General features: G+C 43.9%; 1 pseudogene; it reads right to left on the bottom strand.

The window, feature by feature from the left end:
* Window positions 1-5,091: 5,091 nt before the first annotated feature.
* LOC140917834 (U2 spliceosomal RNA) lies at window positions 5,092-5,255 on the bottom strand (annotated as a pseudogene).
* Between the last annotated feature and the right edge of the window lie 19,244 nt (window positions 5,256-24,499).

Below are 24,499 nucleotides of genomic sequence, written 5' to 3'. Positions count from 1 at the left end.
TCATTCTCTTTAGTCCTGCAGTCAGTCCTATTGAACCGTCTTATGGTGAGCGGGCAGGCGATACGGACTGCTAGCAGTCGTACTGTACCATCTTCTGCCAGGCAGGCAAGAGATGAGGATTGCTAGTAGTCGTATTGTACCATCTTCTGCCAGGCAGGCAAGAGATGAGGATGGCTAGCAGTCGTACTGTACCATCTTCTGCCGAGCAGCCATGAGATGTGGATGGCATGCAGTCCTTCTGCACCGTCTGCTGCCAGCCAAAGATGTAAAAGATAGATGGAGTGGGTCAAAACAAGAAATAGACCAGATTTGTTTTGTACTCATTTGCCTCCTCCCCTGTCTAGGGGACTCATTCCTCTAGGTCACACTGCAGTCACTCACAGAGAAGGTGCAGCGAGGGAAATCTAGCCATGTATCAATCAGAGGCCAGGCTAATCTCCTTGTTCCAATAAGAACGGTAACTTAGGTGCACCATTTCTTATTGGAACCCTCCGTGAAGTCCTGCCTGAAATACTCCTTGATGTACAGGCACCCCCTTTGTTGATTTTAGCTCCCTGAAGCCAACCCTGTAAGCCGTGTCGTCAGTCGCCCCTCCCTCCGTCAGAGCAACGGCAGACAATCGTTCCGCTCCTTTTTTCTGTGCGGACGCCATACCAAGGCAAGCATGGAGGCCGCTCAGCTCACTTTGGCAATTAGGAGCACATTAAACACCACACGCATTATCCAGCAGTATATGCAGCACCAGAACCTGGCAAAGCGATACCGGGCGAGGAGGCGACGTCAGCGCGGTCACGTGAGTGATCAGGACATGGACACAGATTTCTCTGAAAGCATGGGCCCTGCCAATGCATGCATCATGGTGCTAATGGGGCAGGTTCATGCTGTGGAACGCCGATTCTGGGCTCGGGAAACAAGCACAGACTGGTGGGACCGCATAGTGTTGCAGGTCTGGGACGATTCCCAGTGGCTGCAAAACTTTCGCATGCGTAAGGGCACTTTCATGGAACTTTGTGACTTGCTTTCCCCTGCCCTGAGGTGCATGAATACCAAGATGAGAGCAGCCCTCACAGTTGAGAAGCGAGTGGCGATAGCCCTGTGGAAGCTTGCAACGCCAGACAGCTACCGGTCAGTTGAGAATCAATTTGGAGTGGGCAAATCTACTGTGGGGGCTGCTGTGATGCAAGTAGCCCACGCAATCAAAGATCTGCTGATATCAAGGGTAGTGACCCTGGGAAATGTGCAGGTCATAGTGGATGGCTTTGCTGCAATGGGATTCCCTAACTGTGGTGGGGCTATAGACGGAACCCATATCCCTCTCTTGGCACCGGAGCACCAAGCCGCCGAGTACATAAACTGCAAGGGGTACTTTTTGATAGTGCTGCAAGCTCTGGTGGATCACAAGGGACGTTTCACCAACATCAACGTGGGATGGCCGGGAAAGGTGCATGATGCTCGCATCTTCAGGAACTCTGGTCTGTTTCAAAAGCTGCAGGAAGGGACTTTATTCCCAGACCAGAAAATAACTGTTGGGGATGTTGAAATGCCTATAGTTATCCTTGGGGACCCAGCCTACCCCTTAATGCCATGGCTCATGAAGCCGTACACAGGCAGCCTGGACAGTAGTCAGGAGCTGTTCAACTACAGGCTGAGCAAGTGCAGAATGGTGGTAGAATGTGCATTTGGACGTTTAAAGGCGCGCTGGCGCAGTTTACTGACTCGCTTAGACCTCAGCAAAACCAATATTCCCACTGTTATTACTGCTTGCTGTGTGCTCCACAATATCTGTGAGAGTAAGGGGGAGACGTTTATGGCGGGGTGGGAGGCTGAGGCAAATCACCTGGCTGCTGGTTATGCGCAGCCAGACACCAGGGCGGTTAGAAGAGCACAGGAGGGCGCGGTACGCATCAGAGAAGCTTTGAAAACCAGTTTCATGACTGGCCAGGCTACGGTGTGAAAGTTCTGTTTGTTTCTCCTTGATGAAACCCCCCGCCCCTTGGTTCACTCTACTTCCCTGTAAGCTAACCACCCGCCTCTCCTCCCTTCAATCACCGCTTGCAGAGGCAATAAAGTCATTGTTGCTTCACATTCATGCATTCTTTATTCATTCATCACACAAATAGGGGGATGACTACCAAGGTAGCCCAGGAGGGGTGGTGGAGGAGGGAAGGAAAATGCCACACAGCACTTTAAGCACAGCACTTTAAAAGTTTACAACTTTAAAATTTATTGAATGACAGCCTTCTTTTTTTTGGGGCAATCCTCTGTGGCGGAGTGGCTGGTTGGCCGGAGGCCCCCCCACCACGTTCTTGGGCGTCTGGGTGTGGAGGCTATGGAACTTGGGGAGGAGGGTGGTTGGTTACAGAGGGGCTGCAGTGGCAGTCTGTGCTCCAGCTGCCTTTGCTGCAGCTCAACCATACACTGGAGCATACTGGTTTGGTCCTGCAGCAGCCTCAGCATTGAATCCTGCCTCCTCTCATCACGCTGCCACCACATTTGAGCTTCAGCCCTGTCTTCAGCCCGCCACTTACTCTCTTCAGCCCGCCACCTCTCCTCCCGGTCATTTTGTGCTTTCCTGCACTCTGACATTATTTGCCTCCACGCATTCATCTGTGCTCTGTCAGTGTGGGAGGACAGCATGAGCTCGGAGAACATTTCATCGCGAGTGCGTTTTTTTTTTTCTTTCTAAGCTTCACTAGCCTCTGGGAAGGAGAAGATCCTGTGATCATTGAAACACATGCAGCTGGTGGAGAAAAAAAAAGGGACAGCGATATTTAAAAAGACACATTTTATAAAACAGTGGCTACCCTCTTTCAGGGTAAACCTTGCTGTTAACATTAAATACATAGCACATGTGCTTTCGTTACAAGGTCGCATTTTGCCTCCTCCCACCGCGTGACTACCCCCTCAACCTTCCCCCCTCCCTGTGGCTAACAGCGGGGAACATTTCTGTTTAGCCACAGGCAAACAGCCCAGCAGGAATGGGCTCCTCTGAGTGTCCCCTGAAGAAAAGCACTCTATTTCAACCAGGTGACCATGAATTATATCTCACTCTCCTGAGGATAACACAGAGAGATAAAGAACGGATGTTGTTTGAATGCCAGCAAACATACACTGCAATGCTTTGTTCTACAATGATTCCCGAGTACGTGTTACTGGCCTGGAGTGGTAAAGTGTCCTACCATGAAGGACACAATAAGGCTGCCCTCCCCAGAAACCTTTTGCAAAGGCTTTAGGACTACATCTAGGAGAATCGCAAATGCCAGGGCAAAGTAATCCTTTCACATGCTTGCTTTTAAACCATGTATAGTATTTTAAAAGGTACACTCACCAGAGGTCCCTTCTCCGCCTGCTGGGTCCAGGAGGCAGCCTTGGGTGGGTTCAGGGGGTACTGGCTCCAGATCTAGGGTGAGAAACAGTTCCTGGCTGTCGGGAAAACCGGTTTCTCCGCTTGCTTGCTGTGAGCTATCTACAACCTCCTCATCATCATCGTCTTCTTCGTCCTCAAAACCTGCTTCCGTATTGCCTCCATCTCCATTGAAGGAGTCAAACAACACGGCTGGGGTAGTGGTGGCTGAACCCCCTAAAATGGCATGCAGCTCATCATAGAAGCGGCATGTTTGGGGCTCTGACCCAGAGTGGCTGTTCGCCTCTCTGGTTTTCTGGTAGGCTTGCCTCAGCTCCTTCAGTTTCACACGGCACTGCTTCGGGTCCCTGTTATGGCCTCTGTCCTTCATGCCCTGGGAGATTTTGACAAAGGTTTTGGCATTTCAAAAACTGGAACGGAGTTCTGATAGCACGGATTCCTCTCCCCAAAGAGCGATCAGATCCCGTACCTCCCGTTCGGTCCATGCTGGAGCTCTTTTGCGATTCTGGGACTCCATCATGGTCACCTGTGCTGATGAGCTCTGCATGGTCACCTGCAGCTTGCCACGCTGGCCAAACAGGAAATGAGATTCAAAAGTTCGCGGTTCTTTTCCTGTCTACCTGGCCAGTGCATCTGAGTTGAGAGTGCTGTCCAGAGCGGTCATAATGGAGCACTCTGGGATAGCTCCCGGAGGCCAATACCATCGAATTGTGTCCACAGTACCCCAAATTCGAGCCGGCAACGTCGATTTAAGCGCTAATCCACTTGTCAGGGGTGGAGTAAGGAAATCGATTTTAAGAGCCCTTTAAGTCGAAATAAAGGGCTTCATTGTGTGGACGGGTGCAGGTTTACATCGATTTAACGCTGCTAAATTCGACCTAAAGTCCTAGTGTAGACCAGGGCATAGTCAAAAAAAGGGCTTTGTCGTGTGGACAGGTGCAGGGTTAAATCGATTTAACACTGCTAAATTCAACCTCAACTCCTAGTGTAGACCAGGCCATATATGTTGCTTTTGGCCCATGCAGACAACTCTAGTTAACTAGAGTAAGCGAGGAGGCATTAGAAACAGATTCTGGCAGAGACCTCTGCCCATTGCTCCAGCTGCTTTTATAAGGCTATTTTCATGGCTCCAAGTGGCAGGGGCCAACTGCCCTTTTTCAGTATGGCCAGCTTCCCTCAGACACACTGCTACTGAGTTTTTGGAGCCACTCCAGACTATGGCATAGTCTTGGCAGGCTGCCATAAATTTGAAAGCAGACCCAGGGTTACTTTTTTTTTCTCTTCTTTTTCTTCCCCCCCACCCTCCCCCCCCCGCCTTTTTTTTTTTTTTTTTTTTTTTTTTTTTTACAGTGGAGGCCAGTTCAGCCCCTGAATCCAGAATCTTGAAGATGCAAAGGTATCAAAGCTAGCTTTGAACCATGGGCACTGGAGCGGGGGGCAGGGATAAGGGCGAGCAATGGAAGGAGGGGGTGGAGAGGAGCAAGCGGGGGAAGAGTACGGGGAGGGAGAGGCAGCACAGGAACAGGTCCTCATAGAAAGGGGTAGCATGAGGGTGGGCGTTCAGGGGAAAGGGTGGTGTGGGGTGGAGCCTCAGGGCACCATGGCATAGGGGCGGAGCCACCGTTCAGTGCCCCCTCCCCACTTTTACAGCACTTCTGCTGCTCCTGCTTTGAGCATCCCCTCCCCCATACATTTGCCCTGGGCTGCACTTCCTGGAACTCAGTATCATTTTTTTCCCGTTCCTGGAAGCACTGCAATACCAGGTCGATGCATGGGGTGAACAGAGCAAGCTCCTATTCCATCCCCCTGTTCCAAAAATCAATTTAATATACAGTCCTCGAATAAAGGACATATCAGATATTAAACTGATAAGATCATATAAGGCAGCAACCTCTTTCATCTCATCAAAATTCAGCTTTTCTTCCTCTGGCATTAGGGGGGCCTGGAGGAAATCAGTCCTGTTCTGCAGGTTTAATTCTTAACACTGGTTTAATTACAGGATAGGATTGGCCAGAGAGGTTTCTTTAAACAACAGAAATACATACCCTGATTCCCACTGAAGTACTGACTCTTGTTATGCTGGCTAACAGTTACCAGCCACCTTTTCTAACCCCCTCTGGACCCAACTATGCTGGAAACCAAGGCCCTGACCCAAATCAGAAATAAACACAATATTTCCCTTACAAAGGAAAAAAGCCCTTTACCTAGAAGCCTTTTCCTCTTCTGCAACCTGTTTCTCTTCCCTCCTCTTTCTCACTTGAAGAGAATTTAAGGAAAAAAACAGAGCACAGGTTGCCCTTAATTGGACTCAGGTGTCCATAATTAACCTGAGGTAACCACTTTCAGTTCACAGGAAAAAGGACTTTAACCATTCTAAGACTGATGTACCTGCATTCAATCACTCTTTTAGGACTGTTAGATCTGATTTTGTTACAATAGCAATTTAATTCTACTACAGAACATTACTAGAGCTCCATGAGCTTTGTCTAAAAAAGTTTAAACTAATTCATGTTCCCCATATTATCAAAATTAACATTTCTTACCTGTTCCATGGTACTTGTGATAGTCAATAATTACAGATGGCTTCCATTTTTTACTGCCTCCATATGCAATGCACCACTACAAAAAAGCCTCATGTCTACATGCTAGGTCCAACCTTGCAAGTGTACTTTGCCCATTTTCTTCTCTTCAGCTTAAACATGTACATGCACTAAACCACTGTCATTGTTATGTTTCAGAGTAACAGCCGTGTTAGTCTGTATTCGCAAAAAGAAAAGGAGGACTTGTGGCACCTTAGAGACTAACCAATTTATTTGAGCATAAGCTTTCGTGAGCTTCAGCTCACTCGAAGTCTGAAGCTCACGAAAGCTTATGCTCAAATAAATTGGTTAATCTCTAAGGTGCCACAAGTACTCCTTTTCTTTTTGTCATTGTTATGGTTTTCCATTTTATACTTTGAAATAAAAAACTGAATTCTAACAATTCACTCATCTTTGAACACAAAATAAAAGGAAAAATATGAGCAAATCTGTACAAAGCTATTTCCCAGAACTCTCTCATCAGTACTCCTGAAATAAACAAGATTTATGAAACAGAATTCTATTTGGTGATGGGAGAGTTTATGTTTGGACTACTGTGATTATTTTGGTTTGAGTATATTCTTCAGCCTATGTTTTATAAGGTACAAATGAAGTCACTTTTCCGTCTCATATGACTAGTTTATGGTGGTTGTATTGTAATGCTTTTCTCAAGTATTAGCAACTCTTGCCTTTCAATGGACTGAGAAGTAAGCTGAACTGTAGTCAGGGTTACTCAGTTATTAGGGAATAGCAGTCAAAGTAGAGAAACTTACTGTCAACATCCCACATCCACAGGGTTAACTTAAGAGCTCAAAAAGATTTCGTTTGCCCAGAACTCTGAATCATCATATCAAAGAGACAAGTACCTGAATTTTCATAACAGAAGCAGAACTTCATCCAGTTACACCATCTCCCCTTCCTGAAAGGATAATTTGGCACCTACTGCACTAATCTAACCGGAAATCAGCAGATCACACTATTAAAAAGTAATTTGTTTATGTATCTGAATATATAGAAGTTTCATAGATTCATAGATTCATAGATATTTAGGTCAGAAGGGACCATTATGATCATCTAGTCTGACCTCCTGCACAATGCAGGCCACAGAACTTCACCCACCACTCCAAAAAAAGACCTCACACCTATATCTGTGCTATTGAAGTCCTCAAATTGTAGTTTGAAGACCTCAAGGAGCAGAGAATCCTCCAGCAAGTGACCCATGCCCCATGCTACAGAGGAAGGCGAAAAACCTCCAGGGCCTTCCAATCTGCCCTGGAGGAAAATTCCTTCCCGACCCCAAATATGGCGATCAGCTAAACCCTGAGCATATGGGCAAGATTCATCAGCCAGATACTACAGAAAATTCTTTCCCGGGTAACTTGGATCTTACCCCATCTAAAAACCCATCACAGGCCATTGGGCCTATTTACCATGAATATTTAATTACCAAAACCATGTTATCCCATCATACCATCTCCTCCATAAACTTATCGAGTTTAATCTTAAAGCAAGATAGATCTTTTGCCCCCGCTACTTCCCTCGGAAGGCTATTCCAAAACTTCACTCCTCTGATGGTTAGAAACCTTCGTCTAATTTCTAATCTAAATTTCCTAGTGGCCAGTTTATATCCATTTGTTCTTGTGTCCACATTGGTACTGAGTTTAAATAATTCCTCTCCCTCTCTGGTATTTATCCCTCTGATATATTTATAGAGAGCAATCATATCTCCCCTCAACCTTCTTTTAGTTAGGCTAAACAAGCCAAGCTCCCTGAGTCTCCTTTCATAAGACAAGTTTTCCATTCCTCGGATCATCCTAGTAGCCCTTCTCTGTACCTGTTCCAGTTTGAATTCATCCTTCTTAAACATGGGAGACCAGAACTGCACACAGTATTCCAGGTGAGGTCTCACCAGTGCCTTATATAACGGTACTAAAACCTCCTTATCCCTACTGGAAATACCTCTCCTGATGCATCCCAAGACGACATTAGCTTTTTTCACAGCCATATCACATTGGCAGCTCATAGTCAACCTATGATCAACCAATACTCCAAGGTCCTTTTCCTCCTCCGTTACTTCTAGTTGATGCGTCCCTAGCTTATAACTAAAATTCTTGTTATTAATCCCTAAATGCATGACCTTACACTTCTCACTATTAAATTTCATCCTATTCCTATTACTCCAGTTTACAAGGTCATCCAGATCCTCCTGTAGGGTATCCCTGTCCTTCTCTAAATTAGCAATACCTCCCAGCTTTGTATCATCTGCAAACTTTATTAGCACACTCCCACTTTTTGTGCCCAGGTCAGTAATAAAAAGATTAAATAAGATTGGTCCCAAAACTGATCCTTGAGGAACTCCACTGGTAACCTCCCTCCAACTTGACAGTTCACCTTTCAGTAGGACCCGTTGTAGTCTCCCCTTTAACCAATTCCCTATCCACCTTTCAATTTTCCTATTGATGCCCATCTTATCCAATTTAACTAATAATTCCCCATGTGGCACAGTATCAAACGCCTTACTAAAATCTAAATAAATTAGATCCACTGCGTTTCCTTTATCTAAAAAATCTGTTACTCTCTCAAAGAAGGAAATCAGGTTGGTTTGGCACGATCTACCTTTTGTAAAACCATGTTGTATTTTGTCCCACAAAAGTTCAACAAGAGCTTATTGCCAGTTGTGATTCCCTTTTAGAGATTAGCCCTATTTCCATTCAATTTTATTTAATGTACATTTCAGAAAATAAAGAATTACATGGTGCTAAAATATTACACACACAGGCCAGCTCACATTCCTATGTACACATCCCTCCTCCAGATGTAAAACTGCCAAAGGCTGAAGGCCCTTCATTCAAGGATAATATAACTGATGGCAGCAAGGGCTAGCCTTATGTCACAGTTCGGACTTGCCACCAAGAGTAGTTGTCTCGCTGATGATCACTGGATGCCATCTTTGAACCCAACAACAGAAAAAAAGAAAGTTAATAAACTGAGTGTGGTAAAGCAATTTGTTTGGCATATAAAGAGTGAGGTGACGAGAAATTTTCTAGCATGAAAGTGTCTTATCTATGAGACCTGGCACTTCCAAGTTAAGCCCAGTTTATATGTATGTAGCAGCTGTCAGTCTACAATTTAAGTATGTTTAGCTAATTACTGTGAAATTGCAGGATGATTTACTGTACAGTTTTAAATTTTTATACTGACGTTAGCATTTCTTCTGAGGACTCCTTGCATGCATCTCATAGAATTGACTACCACCCTATCTCCCCATACACTTATGCTTCCCTGACCTTCTGTTCCTGCCAGTGGGAGAGAATGGCAGAACCACTTTCAGAGCCCCACAACATTGCCTATCTTCAATACACACTCTTAGGGTCCCTGGCCGTCAGAACAATATAGGGACGGGAACTAGAAAAGTTATGCTCGAGTCCCTCACATGGCATTATGAAACAAGCCACCGGGCTTATTTCCCATTTCAGCACTGCCCTTTCTTTTTCATGTTAACATGTTTTCAGCTCTCATCCTTCCTGCCAATCAGCATATCCAACATCAATGGTTACACAAGGGATCTGACTGAACTTACAGGACAAAAACATTAAGCTCTGGAATATATTCTTCCAGCTGTGTGTTGCTAGCTGCTTTCACGGCTGTTTCTAGTAATTGCTCTCATGAGACCACTGAATTTAACCATCTTGCAATTAGGCTGTTGTCAAGTTGCTTGCCTTACTTGTTATCCAGGGTATACCATTTGTGACTCACATTTTCAGGGTGATAAGCATATCAGGGACCAAATTCCTCATTCTCTCCCACCTCCCATTCCATCCCCTGGAAATTTAAGACAAGGCCCCTTAAATAATGGTGCTGAATGGCAACTGTTGATACATCGTCTTACAGATATGCCTTCTCTATATTGATGTTGAGACTGAACTCTCATTCAAAATAAAAAATGTCAGCCCTTTTTTGAAGTTCACAAGGAGCACAGGAGGATATTACAATACTAGCCGCACACAGTGTTTTTTTTACAGGAGACATATTAGTGGCAATGTGGACTCACACTAAGGAAGTGATTGTGCTACAGCATTTCAGGAGCACTGTAATGAGAAATCTGCCTCAAAAGAAATAACTAGTCCCTTTTTCTCTTTGAAGAGTTTATCTGCTTCTGACAAGCACACCATCAAGCAATAAAAAATAAAAGAAAACAAAGAATACAGCCTGTAGTTTAGGAGTTTCTCAGTGTACACAGTAGGCTTTGATAGAACTGCTGCGACATCAGATCAGCTTGTAAGCTGGATCAGTTTATAGGACAGAATAACTGCAAAAGCCTGATTTACACAAGAAGCACTAGATGGAAGCTTTAATAGGGGATGTCATAAACATCATTAAAACATATACTCCAAGACCTCAGTTCTAAGTTTCACCTTAGGCAGTTATCTGAATTCTGTGTATCCTAGAGCAGTGGTTCTCAAACTAGGGCCGCCGCTTCTTCAGGGAAAGCCCCTTGTGGGCTGGGCCAGTTTGTTTACCTGATTGCGGTTCCCACTGACCACAGTTCACTGCTCCAGGCCAATGGGGGCTGCGGGAAGCGGCGTGGGCCAAGGGATGTGCTGGCCGCCCTTCCTGCAGCCCCCATTGGCCTGGAGCGGCGAACCATGGCAGGTGGGAGACGCAATCAGCCAAACCTGTGACACGGTAGGTAAACAAACTGGCCCGGACAGCCAGGGGCTTTCCCTGAACAAGCAGCGGCCCTAGTTTGAGAGCCACTGTCCTAGAGGAGCGAGGATTTGGTTTACTGAAGAGTAGTTTCACAGAGTATTTGACAGCAGGGTAATTACAGTGGTTGTCACTGAAGTGTCAGCATTTACCAATCATTACCATATGATGCTGAGATTCTGCAGTTATGTTTTGAATTCTAAATGAGATATTAATTACTTCAGCCCCATCCCAATGTTAACCAATATTGATTTCTTGATGGCAACCACTGCACATCTGACTGTTCTCAAAGTTGCTTTAGATGATTTAGTTGGCTTTGTGTGTCCACACACACCATTCAGCTGTTCTCAAACACAGAAATTTTGGGGGGAAGAAAAGTCAATCTGTGTTGCTATATAAGATCTTAAACATTTGAACTCTGCAGTATAGTGTCAGAAAGACGAACAAAATTCAGCTCTCTCATCCATTCTCCGCGCCCCCGCCCTGCCCCATGTTTTACCATAATTTACTGTTGGTTTCAATTTAGTTATTGCGATAGTACTCAGTTCCTGACTGATGAATGAGATAACCAGAACTTGATAATTTTCAAGTTAAGTTCCAGTGCTGTTAAAAGAGTGGCATTAATAAAATGGACTAGTTCACACCATAGCATCTCACCCCTTCAACCTACTCTACATATAAGTTTAATATCTCTGAAAAAACTCGAGACTGCAAGAGCCATTGAAGTTCCATGTGATATACACCGTGATTATAGTCGCTTTCTGTAGCGATTTGAAAACAGAGTTTACAGTGCACAATACATGATCTAAAGTTTAGCAGCTTCTACCTACCACTTGCTACTAATACCTCTTAACAGTCTTCTAATGTGCCTTCAGCCCTCATCTCTGGATATATTACATTTTGGACACATGAAAAATATCTGGGGCCAAATTTTGAGTCCTCTGAGTATAATAGAAGTTGCTGAATACAAAGCACTTGTGAAGACATGACTACTTTAGGTACCTAAATGAGAGCCATGGGGTGCTGCACTCATGAAAATCCAGTCCCTGGTTTCTCCTTGCAGCATGCTTGCCTGTCATTTGACAGTAACTCTACCTTTCTGCTAACCTCTGCATCAACACCTGTGTGTTACCTGCCAAACACTCACTACACTTGTTTGAGACCTATCCTTGGTTTTGTTTATATTCCACTAACACCTTCAAGGGCCCAGCCAGGGCCAGGGCCCCATTATCCTCAGCTCCATACACACGGAATGCAAGAATCCCTTTTCTACATTGCTTATAGTTTAAAAGACAAGTAGTTAGCTTCACTTGTCATTCAACCAGCAATGGAATCGGACCTGAATTTTTCACCCTAATATAGCATTTTTCTGTATGCAACCAGAATGATTTGCGCACATGATCAGAGGCTAAGCTGTTCCTCCATTACGATGTCATTACCTTGGCCTTCAAACTGCTATTCTGTCTTGAGTTGAAGATATTTTTACATTTCTCCATTCATTAACTTGGGGTATGTTTACACTACGAAATTAGGTCAATTTTTAGAAATCTATTTTATACAGTCGATTGTGTAAGTCCCCACTAAGCATATTAAGTTGGCGGAGTGTGTCCTCAATACTGTGGCTAGCATCGACTTATAGAGAGGTGCACTGTGGATAGCTATCCCACAGTTCCCGCAGTCTCCACTGCCCACTGGAATTCTGGGTTAAGCTTCCAATGCCTGATGGGCCAAAAACATTGTCGAGAGTGTCGTCAGTCACCTCTCCCTCCCTTCCTCCATGAAAGCAATGGCAGACAAACATTTGGTGCCTTTTTTCCTGGGTTACCCATGCAGACACCATACCACGGCAAGCATGGAGCCAGCTCAGATCACCACTGCTGTTGTGAGAATTGTAAACACCTCATGCATTATCCTGCAGTATATGCAGAATGGGGCTAAGAGATGCCAGCATGAGGATGATTGTGAGGAGAACATGGACACAGTTGTTCCTGAAAGCATGGGATGTGGCAATTGGGACATCATGGTGGCAGTGGGGCTGGTTGATACAGTGGAATGCCGATTCTGGGCCCAGCAAACAAGCACAGACCGGTGGGACCGCATAGTGTTGCGAGTATGGGATTACTCACAGTAGCTGCAAAACTTTCGCATGCGTAAGGCCACTTGCCTGGAACTTTGCGAGTTGCTTTCCCCTGCCCTGAAGTGCGGGAATACCAAGATGAAAGCTGCCCTGACAGTTGAGAAGCAAGTGGCGATAGCCCTGTGCAAGCTTGCAATGCCTGACTGCAATTTGGAGTGGGCAAGTCTACTGTGGGGACTGCTGTGATCCAAGTAGCCAATGTAATTACTGACATTCTGCTATCAAGGGTAGTGACTCTGGGAAATGTGCAGGTCATAGTAGAGGGCTTTGCTGTAATGGGGTTCCCTAACTGTGGTGGGGCTTTAGACAGAATGCATATCTCTATCTTGGCACCAGACCACCTTCCCAACCAGTATGTAAACTGGAAGCGGTACTTCTCAATGGTGCTGCAAGCACTGGTGGATCACAAGGGATGTTTCACCGACATCAGCGGGGGATGGCCGGGAAAGGTGCATGAGGCTCTCATCTTTAGGAACTCCAGGCTATTCGAGCAGTTGCAAGAAGGGACTTACGTCCCAGACTGGAAAATTGCAGTTGGGGATGTTGAAATGCCAATAGCTATCCTTGGGGACCCAGCCTACCCCTTGCTCCCATGGCTCATGAAGCTGTACACATGCAGCCTGGACAGTAGTAAGGAGCAGTTCAATTATAGGCTGAGCAAGTGCAGAATGGTGGTAGAATGTACCTTTGGATGTTTAAAAGCTCGCTGGCACTCTTTGCTGACTAGGTTAGACCTCAGCACAACCAGTATTCCCATTGTTATTGCTGCTTGCTCCATAATATCTGTGAGAGTAAGAGGGAGACGTTTATGGCAGGGAGGGAGGTTGAGGCAAATTGCCTGGTGACCGATTTTGAGCAGCCAGACACCAGGGCGATTAGAAGAGCACAGCTAGGTGCGCTGCGCATCAGAGAGAGGCTTTGAAACCCAATTTCATGACTGGCCAGGCTACGATGTGACAGTTGTGCGTGTTTCTCCTTGCTGCAAACCCACCCCCTTTGTTGATTTTAATTCCCTGTAAGCCAACCACCCTCCCCCCTTCGATCACAGCTGGCAAAGGAAATAAAGTCACTATCGTTTTGAAACCATGCATTCTTTCTTTATTAATTAAAAAAAAGTGAGATAACTGACAAGGTAGCCCAGGTGGGGTGGGTTGAAGGAGGAGAGAAGGACAAGGCCACACTGCTTCTTGTAGCCACACTACAAATCAAAACTGTTTGAATGACAGCCTTCTGTTGCTTGGCCATCCTCTGTAGTGGAGTGCTTGGGTGCCCGGAGCCTCCCCACTCCACATCCTTGGGGATGTGGGTGGGGAGGATATGGAACTTGGGGAGGAGGGCAGGTCGTTATACAATGGATGCAGCAGGGGTCTGTGCTCTTGTTGGCTTTCCTGCAGCTCCAACAGACCCTTCATCATGTCCGTTTGCTCTGCCATTAGCCTCAGCATCACCTTCTGCCTTTGCTCTTCGCGCTCACTTAATGCTTTCCTGGACTCTGCCACTGAATGCCTCCATGCATTAACCTGTGCCCTATCAGGGCTGGAGGACTGTGTGAGCTCAGAAAACATGTCATCACGAGTGCGTTTTCTTCGCCTTCTAATCTGCAATAACCTCAGGGATGAGGATGATAGGGGGAGCATAGAAACTTTTGCACCTGGGGGAAGATAAAAAGGGAGAGTAAAATTTAAGATGATACATTTCTGATAACAAAAGGGAGACTCTTTCACAGTGAATCGAGCAATTCACAGCAGACAGCACGTGTACTTTAGGTACAAGGTCGCAATTTGCCTTTTATATTGAGCACCTGCTGGTATGGTGACACATCACAAGTGACTGAGCAACAGAATTCGGTCTCCAGGCAGTCATGGTAAACCTTTTGGTACACAGGGTTGGTTTCTTCCGCCTTTGTAACATGTGGGCATGGTTTCAAACTACAGTGCCATCCTTTCCCATAGCAAGCAATGAAAGTTGGGTTTCACATTTAAAAGGAGGGGCTGCGGTTTTCGGGTGGATGTGCAGCACATACCTCCCCTCACCCTGCCACATGGCTATTCTCTGGGATGATCCCTTTTAGCCAAGTGCAAACAACCCAGCATGAACAGGGTCCTTTTACTGTTCCCTTACAAAAATTCCCCTATTTCAACCAGGTGACTATGAATGATATCACTCTCCTGAGGCTGACACAGAAAGATAAAGACCAAATGTTGCTTGAATGCGATCAAAACCCAGGAGCATTCTCTGCCATGCTTTGTGCTGCAATGATTCCAGACTACTTGCTACTGGCTTGGCGTGGTAAAGCATCCTACCGTGGAGGATGAAATAAGGCAGCCCTCCCCAGAAATCTTCTGCAAAGGCGTTCAAACTACCTCCAGGAGAGCTTCATGGAGATGTCCCTGGAGGATTCCCGCTCCATTCCCTTACACGTTAACAGACTTTTTTAGTAACTGTACTGGCCACGAATGCATCCCAATTCTTCAGGACAAATCAAACATTTATCACTATTGCTTTTAAACCCTGTAATGTAGTTACAAATGTGCACTCACCAGAGCTACCTTCTCCGGCTTCAGGGTCGGGGATCCTGCCTTGGGAAGGTATTGGCTCCAGGATGATGAAAAGGTCCTAGCTGACAGGGAAAATGGATTCTCCACTTCCCTGCTGCGCATTCTCCTCCTCCTCTTCATCATCCTCAAAATCCTCCTCCCTGTTGCATGAGACTCCCCCTTGCAGGTGTCCACGGACAGTGATGGGGTAGCGGTAGGGTCCCCCCCTAGAATGCCATGCAGCTGATCACAGAAACAGTATGTATGGGGCTCTGACCTAGAGCAAACATTTGCTTCCTTTGTCTTTTGGTAGGCTTGCCTGAATTCCTTAACTTTCACATGGCACTGCTGTGTTGTAGCCTCTCTCCACCATGCCCTGTGCAATTTTGGCATATATATTAGCATTTCTTCTTTTTGATCAGAGTTCGGCCTGCACAGATTCTTCTCCCCATACAGGAATCAGATCCAGTGTCTCCCTTTCGGTCCATGCTGGAGCTCACTTGCGATTCTGGGGGGACTGCATGGTCACCTGTACTGCTGAGCTCGCCATGCTGACCAAACAGGAAATGATATTCAAAATTTCCCAGGGTTTTTCCTGTGTACCTGGCTAGTGCATCGGAGTTGAAAGTGCTGTCCAGTGGTCATATTGGGGGCACTCTGGGATAGCTCCCAGAGACCAATACCATCAAATTGCGTCTGCACTACCCCAAATTTGACCCAGCAAGGTCGATCTTAGCGCAACTCCCCTCTCCAGGGAGAAGTACAGAAGTCCATTTTAAGAGCCCTTTAGGTCAACGGAACGGGGTTGGTTGCGTAGACACATTCATTTTAAAGGTTTCAGAGTAGCAGCCGTGTTGGTCTGTATTCTCAAAAAGAATAGGAGTACTTGTGGCACCTTAGAGACTAACATGAAAGCTTATGCTCAAATAAATTTGTTAGTCTCTAAGGTGCCACAAGTACTCCTATTCATTTTAAAATCGACCTAACACAGCTAAATTTGACCTAATCCCATAATGTAGACCAGGGCTTGCTTTACAACATAAAACTGATGTACAGTTTACCATGCATGTAGTGCAAGTTGAATTACTTGCCTCATCCTGAACAGCATGCTGTTGAGGGGGAGGTTTACAAGTAAATTTATCACTACTAAAAATAACCATGATAAAAACCACATTCTTTCCCTGTACTCAGAATGTACTCTATCATTTTATAGTAAAATATCTTAGCTATGTATTTAAATATTAATTCCCAGTCATGATTTCTGGTTTAAAAAAAAAAGAGTTTAAGAAAGTGTATTGTAACTGCTTTTTTGGTTTGTGTAATATTGAATATTAATGCTGAATATTGAAGCTTTACTGCCTAGCTACAAAAGAAAGTGGATTCCAAAGGAGAGAAAGGCTCAAGTTATCTAAAGACTGTTATAATGCAGCATTCTCAGCACAAGTACTACCCAAATGTTTCTACAAACCTTTAACTCAGCCACTTAACTAGCTCTCAAGCTTGTTGACTGAGTAAGGTAGAGCCTCTCCACTTTCAAAAGCTTGGGTACATCACTGACATATGTACCTAACTGGCACTAATTTTCCTTTGCATATTTATGTTAACACACTCAGCTTGGCCTGTAAATTATGTACTTTACCATAGAATAATAAAACATATCAGAATCACTTCTTGATCAGCTTCTTGCTGAGAAGGCACCCACTTTCACATTACAGTAAAAATAGTTGCAACAACACATAGGCTTACTTCATACATCTTGGTTTCTCCTTTCAAGTTGCAGTGGGGGAGGTTTAGATTGGATATTAGGAAAAACTTTTTCACTACGAGAGTGGTGAAACACTGGAATGCGTTACCTAGGGAGGTGGTAGAATCTCCTTCCTTAGAGGTTTTTAAGGTCAGGTTTGACAAAGCCCTGGCTGGGATGATTTAACTGGGAATTGGTCCTGCTTCGAGCAGGGGGTTGGACTAGATGACCTTCTGGGGTCCCTTCCAACCCTGATATTCTATGATTCTATGATTCTTGATCACTGTGGACAACACCGTCTTCTTGTCTGTCACTCAGACCCATAACTTGGGCATCACCTTTGACTCAACCGGCTCTCTAGGTACTCACATCTAAGCTATGCCTAAATCTTGCAGATTGCTTCTTCATAACATGTCTAAGGGATGGCCTTTCCTAACTATTCACACAGCTAACTCTTATGCAGACTGTTCAGAATGCTGATGCAAAGATCAGCTTCCTGACCCACCAACTTGCCCATGTTAACTATCTGCTGGTTCCCCCTTCTCTATCACATCAGACATAAACTTCTTGTATTTCCTTATAGGAGCCTGCATAGCCTACCCCAATCCTACCCATAATCTTGCATTTATTATAGGGAGGTTGACTGCTGCCTCCCATAGACCAGCCTCTATCACCCACTTTTTGCATTTTCAAATATCTTATTGCTTTCTCCATGCTGCCCCACATGCTCCCGTAAAGATCTGCAAAGCCACCTCATTATCCTACTTCATATGCCTCCTCAAAACACTCTGCTGCGACCCCTACAAATCATCTGACTGATTAGGCCGCTGATGTGCCGAGATGACCGTCTTTCATGTTGACCAATACTGTCTTATTTTTTCCTCGTACTCCCCATATGTCTGTATCCATCTGTCTCTTGTTTTATATTAAGATTATAAGCTCTTTGGGTCAGCGGCCAACTTTTTGTTCTGTGTTTATACATGCCTAACACAATGGGGTCCTGATCCATGACCAGGGCTCTATGGTAGTATAAATAATAAATCACTGTATTTAAGCATGCACTTATTATGGTAAAAAATAGAGCCAGCCAAGGCCAGCATGCAAAATGACAGCAAGAGTATACAAACTATCACACAATATAACTGCATGGGAAATATGATCAGAGTTGGCAGAAGTCTAAGCCAGCTAGATGATGTGTTTGTCCAATAGCTTTCATTCCTGATTTAAGGAGGAAGGGAATTTATTTTTAGTATGTGGGAGTGAATGCCTTGAAAAATATTTATTTGTGAACATTTAACTCAACTGGAGAATTTAAAGGTTGTTTGTTCCACCAGATAGGATTTTAAATAACTAGCAAAACATTGAAGTGGATAGTGTCAGACTTTACAAAGGGGGTAAAAAAAAAAAAAAAAACCTTTAAACTGAAGGCATCCAAAGATGTTTCCAAATGGTCTCTTGCCCCACAGCTGTCAGTCACTAAAGTAGGATTGACTGGGGGTTTATGCTGCAGTGGCTGCTCAGTTTCAGCTTAACTCTGTACATTGACCTTTGAGGATTTCTCTCTCTCTCTCTCTCTCTCTCTTTCAAGTAAATATTGGCTAGAGACTTGGCTGGGAAGAGGTTTGAACTAGACCAAGAGTTGCATTACTCCCTTGGGACTCTAGAATTTACATTGCCCATGAAAGCAGGTTCAACTAAAACTAATCAAGTGTTTACCCAGCACCCAAGCAGATGTTCACCATATAGGCCTGCAAAACTTGGAACCTTCAGCAATGAATCAAGGATGAGTTGAGTTATTTATCATTAAGAAATGGTTAATATAACAGGTGCAGATCATCATTTAAACATCCCTCATCAAGTCTGATCTTCCATTACTGAAACGTGTTTTCTCTGAAGAATTTAACTAAGACACATGCTTTACTATGTTTATTGCTATTACATGAAGGCAGTGAGACACTCTAAAAGATGATTTTCTGTCCTTAGCTGTCCACATTTCATGTTGACAATTCTGTGCACCTAATAAATAAATGGAAACTAGCCACAGAGACACTGATGCTCCTGGCAATTTCCCATAAAGCAAGAGTTTTAGATGCACACACATGGCTGGCTCTATCAGAAGAAATGAATCTTCCTCTTGCTGCTGTGGATATAACTCAGCAAGTAGAGAGGAAAAGAGCTCAAACTTTTTACATTTGTCCAGTACACTTACATGATGGATCAAAGACAAAACACAAAATAGCACCATTTAAGATTAAGGGAATAGCCTGTGAGTTAAATACAAGTTAAGCTTTTTCACTACTTCAAAGAAAGCCTGGAGTAAATGGGTTCTTTGCAACTTTGAACAGGCTGCACTTGCAGCTTACACATGCACACACCGGGGCTTTGACTACACCGAACTTCTCTGAAAGTCACCCAAATTTCATACTGCCACCACCTCTGGCTGGTGCTCTGTGGTCAGTCACTGGCAGCTGTACCATTTTATCACCATCCTTACACTATCTCTGAGCAGGGTTACATGGTGTGGTGGTAAAAATGCCAGCACTTAATTTACCCTAGAGCTCCAATTGGTGCTGCCATCAGTATTTTTTGTTAAATGATGTCAAAAAACTTGGGCCAAGTTTTTACATTAACACTTTTAATGGTCAAAGTTGTGTTTACAGGAAGCTCTGCTTTGAAAGTAACTGGACAATTCAAGTTACTCTTGATCTCAAGAATTAAGAGGAAAATCAGCTTTAACTATCACCCAGTGATCTATCTTTTCTCTATTCTATTCTGGGTATAACCCTCCTTACAAAGTCCGGGATACTTTGCTACATATTTCATTTCCTTGATACTTCGATAAATATATTAGTTTTGTTAATAGTAGAAATAGAGTGGCTTAATAGATACACACACACTTCTTTTCCCTAAAACTAATCACGTTATTTCATCAACCACTCTACAAAACAAACATCAAGAGAAATTAGTGAGAACTTGTAACTAGTCTGTGCTGCAAATAAAAGACCCAGTTATTAAGTATTTCATAGATACAAAGCCATAATTAGAGAACCCTGGCCCTTCAGCTCTGTACATAGGTCTCAAACATCCACATTACAGGAAAGCTCCTTTATCTGGGAACAGGCCTTGTTCTCTGTGGGCCAGTCACCAGAGGGCAACATCACATGCCCAAATCCAGTGTGGTACAAGCTTTCTGCATTTCCCATCATGTGTTTGAATCTTACACAAGCAACTCAAGAAATAAACAGCTTCTCAAGCAGCTTTTTTAAAGTGAAGTCATGAGCTAAATTACTTGGAACCATTTGCAAGCCAAATCTAGCAAAGAATGATGCCAGCTACTCATTAAGTAAAGGTGCACACTGGGCACACATTAAAAATCAGTCATCCATTAAAATCAGACAGAAGGAGGGATGACAGGCAGATGCTGGCAGGCATTCTCTTCAAAAGCCCTTGGAACTCACCCCACCCTTGGTCTGCCCAAGCCCAGAAATGCTAATCTTCCAAGAACTCTGCAAGACCCATTTCCTTCTTCTCTTTATTATGAGTGTTGATGAGGGTGTATGCTGAGATATGTGTATGCCAGTATTTAAATGGTTTTTATTTTCTCTCTTCATTCTTAGAATATGTTCCTGGTGCACTATACCAGTGGCTCTCGACTTTTCCAAACTACTGTACCCTTTTCAGGAGTCTGATTTGTCTTGCATACCCCAAGTTTTATCTCACTTAAAAACTACGTTGTTACAAAAGCAGACATAAAAATACCAAAGTGTCACAGCACACAATTACTGAAAAATTGCTTACTTTCTCATTTTTAAAATTTATAAATTTATAAAATAAATCCATTGGAACATAAATATTGAATTTACATTTTGGTGTACAGTATAGAGAGCAGTATAAACAAGTCATTGTATGAAATTTTAATTTGTACCAACTTCACTAGTGCTTTTTATGTAGTCTATTGTAAAACTAGAGAAGTACCCCCTGGAAGACCTCTGTGTACCCCTAGTTAAAACTCCTGCACTATAGGGATGCATAGAGGATTTTAAATAAATAAATAAATAAATAAATAAAGAGTTGACAAATTGGCTGCATGAGTTGGTAAAATTTGCTGGGACAGTATTAGCTACTAACATCACATGACACTTCACAGTGTTGCTTTGCTGGGTTTCATGCAAATATTCTTTGGTTTTTCCATACCTGGATTCATAGCCAGAGATGTTCACTTATAATTTCAGATTCAAAGCAAGATAAAACAAAGTAGCTAAATTATACCAAAACTGGGCAATGAAAGCAGGAGACACTTTGAAATTCACAAGATTTCCATGCAAATCAGAGAATTGGTCCATACTCCCTGAATATGTCCTTTTATTACCTCTGTCCTGACCTTGATCTGTGTTTTTGTCTAATAACAGTGCTCACTTTGTTTATATTGCTCGCTAGAAATAAACACCTATCCTGGCTGCTAGGCACCTTTGACATATTAGAAATGCTTCCTGAGAGATAAACGTTCAACACTACCCTAGCATACCTTCATATGACCTTATGACCCTCTCCCATAGTTAATGGTAAAGGATGGATCTTGCAGCATGTCAAAAAGATAAATACATTCAGGCTTTTTTGGAAGGGGAAGGGAGGGAAATAAACTCCCAATAAACCTGAAACCCAACTGGGTAACCAGTGCAGATCCTAGAAAAACGTTTCTGACTAAGCACACAGCATACCAGCTGTATTCCACATTGGCCTCCATTTCTAGCTTGATTTAAGGCGTGGCCCATATAAAGCACATTGCAGTCATTTCTAGCTGACTGAGGCCTGACTACTGTAGCAAGTTTTACCTGTAAGAGAAATGGTCACTATCCAGGTCAGACATAGAAAAGAGGATTCTGATGCTGCACGACTATACAGCAACAGGCAGAGACTTAATATACCCCTCAACTGCTAATTCTAGTTACAACTGGCAGACACCTTTACAGGGGTAGATACAACACAGGTCCTAACTTCTTATGCATATCATAATTTACCACCACAAGTTTCTATGTAATTTGAAGTATGGTCATTCCCTGTTGTACACTGCATAATGCTGGGGTCATTTGCCTTAATGTGCTTCAGACTGGACGAATGAACTAAGACAAATGTCTTGAAGAGACTTGACATCGTTTCAGTTTTCCATCCTATAAAATCTTCCACCAAAGTTAATTTGCTCTTCCAACCTGGGGAAACTAGTCATAAAACCGCTCTTGCACAAATAGGCTGTTACTAGAGACTTAACTATTGCTTTAACATTCAGCTTTAAGAAGAATTCGCCCAACCGCATGCATATCACCAGTTTCCCTGGGAAGCTAGTGAACTGAAGGGAAAGCAAAATTAGTAGATGGAACAAGTGTCAGTGCCTTGAGTGTTTTATCTTGAGGGCATGAGAATATGACTTTATATGACCTAGCATGCTTGCTTGGCTGCATGGAACACAGAGAAGTCTTTCCAACATTCAAATACAAAGACATAAAACCTTGTTTGTACCATTAAGCCATGATTCTTCTGAGAGATTTAATAAGAGTAAGAAAAATCAAAAATAGGATGCAATAAAGCCCTACTTTTTAAACATGGAAGCTTTAGATAAATCTAGAGCCAGCTACACAATCCTGCTGGAAAAAGAAAAAGAATGATGTTGTCATAAAAGCCTCTGAATCTGGCATGGTTCTGCTTATTATCAGTGTTTGGGTTTCAGGGTCAAACACAGCACCATGTGTCAGTCAGTGTCTGCTTGGTCATTTATGATCACTGAAGCAGAGGCTTTGCATATCTTTTAGAATCATCATTCTTCTTCCCCTCCCCTAACCCCCCAGTAATTTCATTTTCTCTTCCCTTCAGTTAGATCAAGGAAATCTTTCAAGCATCTTCATAGTCTTGAGTTACATCAGCCCTTCCAATACCAGGATTAGGCTGGGGGGAAGAGCAGGAAACAAAGCATCATATTGCTTCACACTGTGCCTCTCTTAGCACTTGGAAATCATGCTCTAGAATGGATAGCTCAGAATAGCTTCTCTGCAGCACAGACCCTCTTAAAGTAAGTGGGACTTTGACCCCTTAATACTGACCCTATAAGCATACAGTTTGCCACTTCTCCCCCTCCACCATTGATGCTATTACTAAGAGCGCCTTCCCTGGTGCCTTGATCCCATACAGAGGGCACAGGAACAAACCAACTCCTGTCCAGTTCCCTGTGGGTGCCTTCAGTCCTCCAAAGGGATTCTCAGGGAGTTCCAAAATCTCACCCTTTTCTCCTTTCTGCCAATCCTTAAGAGCTTGTCCAAGACTAACAAGGCTACTTAGCTCACAGAAAGTTGGTTAGCACTTGGTGAGCCAGCAGAAGCTCCAGGGAATGGGCCTCCAAGAGCTCAAAGGAGGGGTGTGTGCTTTTAAGGATCAACAAGCCCACTACTCACAAGGGGAGCCAACCCTCTTATTGTTCACTGGGGGTTTTCTCCTCTTGCAGGGCTCAGAAGATCCCCAAAAAAAGTAGTAATGCACCCCCATTCTTTTAAATTCCTTTAAAATCCCCCTGGCCCCAGACCTTTGCAGGTGTGCAGAAGTAAGGTTCCTTTCCTATGCACCTACTGAAGTGCTCAAAGAGAAAGGACTTGCTAAGAACAGTGGGATTCAGGAAGCAGATCATCCAGGTGGCTCTCCTAGCTTCCAGTAGGTGCCCTGAAAGTTGGAGGGACTAAGTGAGACCTCACCTAGCAACAGCTATGTATTCAGTGCAGAAAAAAAGTGAGTTTACTTGGATTAGCTAAGCCAAATTACAATAGCAGGGAAGATGTAGCAACTTGGCTTTTAGCTCAGGTTAACAGCCAGAGTTCAACCCCAGGCTCCCACCAAGGTTTTAAAATGAGCAGAGAATCAGAATTAAAAGCAGACTTCCCACATCTTCCCTTCAATTTTTACCTAAGGTACCTAACCAGAGATAAGAACACTTTCCTGGCACACAACAAAGTCATACCCTCCCCCTCCTAAGGCCTAATACTCCAGATAGTTGGAGGCAGAAAGACAGTTGTCTGCTGTGGTGGCAGCTTACATTTCTCAGGCAACAAAAATGGAAACAAACATAAAACTGAGGGAGGAGAAGAGTGCTCAAACATTTAAAAGGGTCAGGAAACTACAACCACCACCCACCCCACTAATCTGTACCCTGTGTGGTGGCTCCTCCTTTGTGAATCTTCATCCTGATGGCCTGTAGTCACTGCTGGGGATTTGCATGTATTTTGCAATCTTTGCAAGGCAAAACAACTAGAAAGTTGTTGACTAGAGCTTGGGTCTCTAAACAGACATTTGTTGCCCTATACTAAGCTTTCCAGGTCAGCCTATAGCCATGTGGCAAATTCAAAGTTGATAATCTAGTTGGCTTTAAACTCAACTTTGATGATCATGGGCATT

The sequence above is a fragment of the Lepidochelys kempii genome, chromosome 9 (genome assembly GCF_965140265.1).
Source record: "Lepidochelys kempii isolate rLepKem1 chromosome 9, rLepKem1.hap2, whole genome shotgun sequence".
NCBI classification, from domain to species: Eukaryota; Metazoa; Chordata; order Testudines; family Cheloniidae; genus Lepidochelys; species Lepidochelys kempii.
This window is presented reverse-complemented; position numbering and strand designations above follow the sequence as displayed.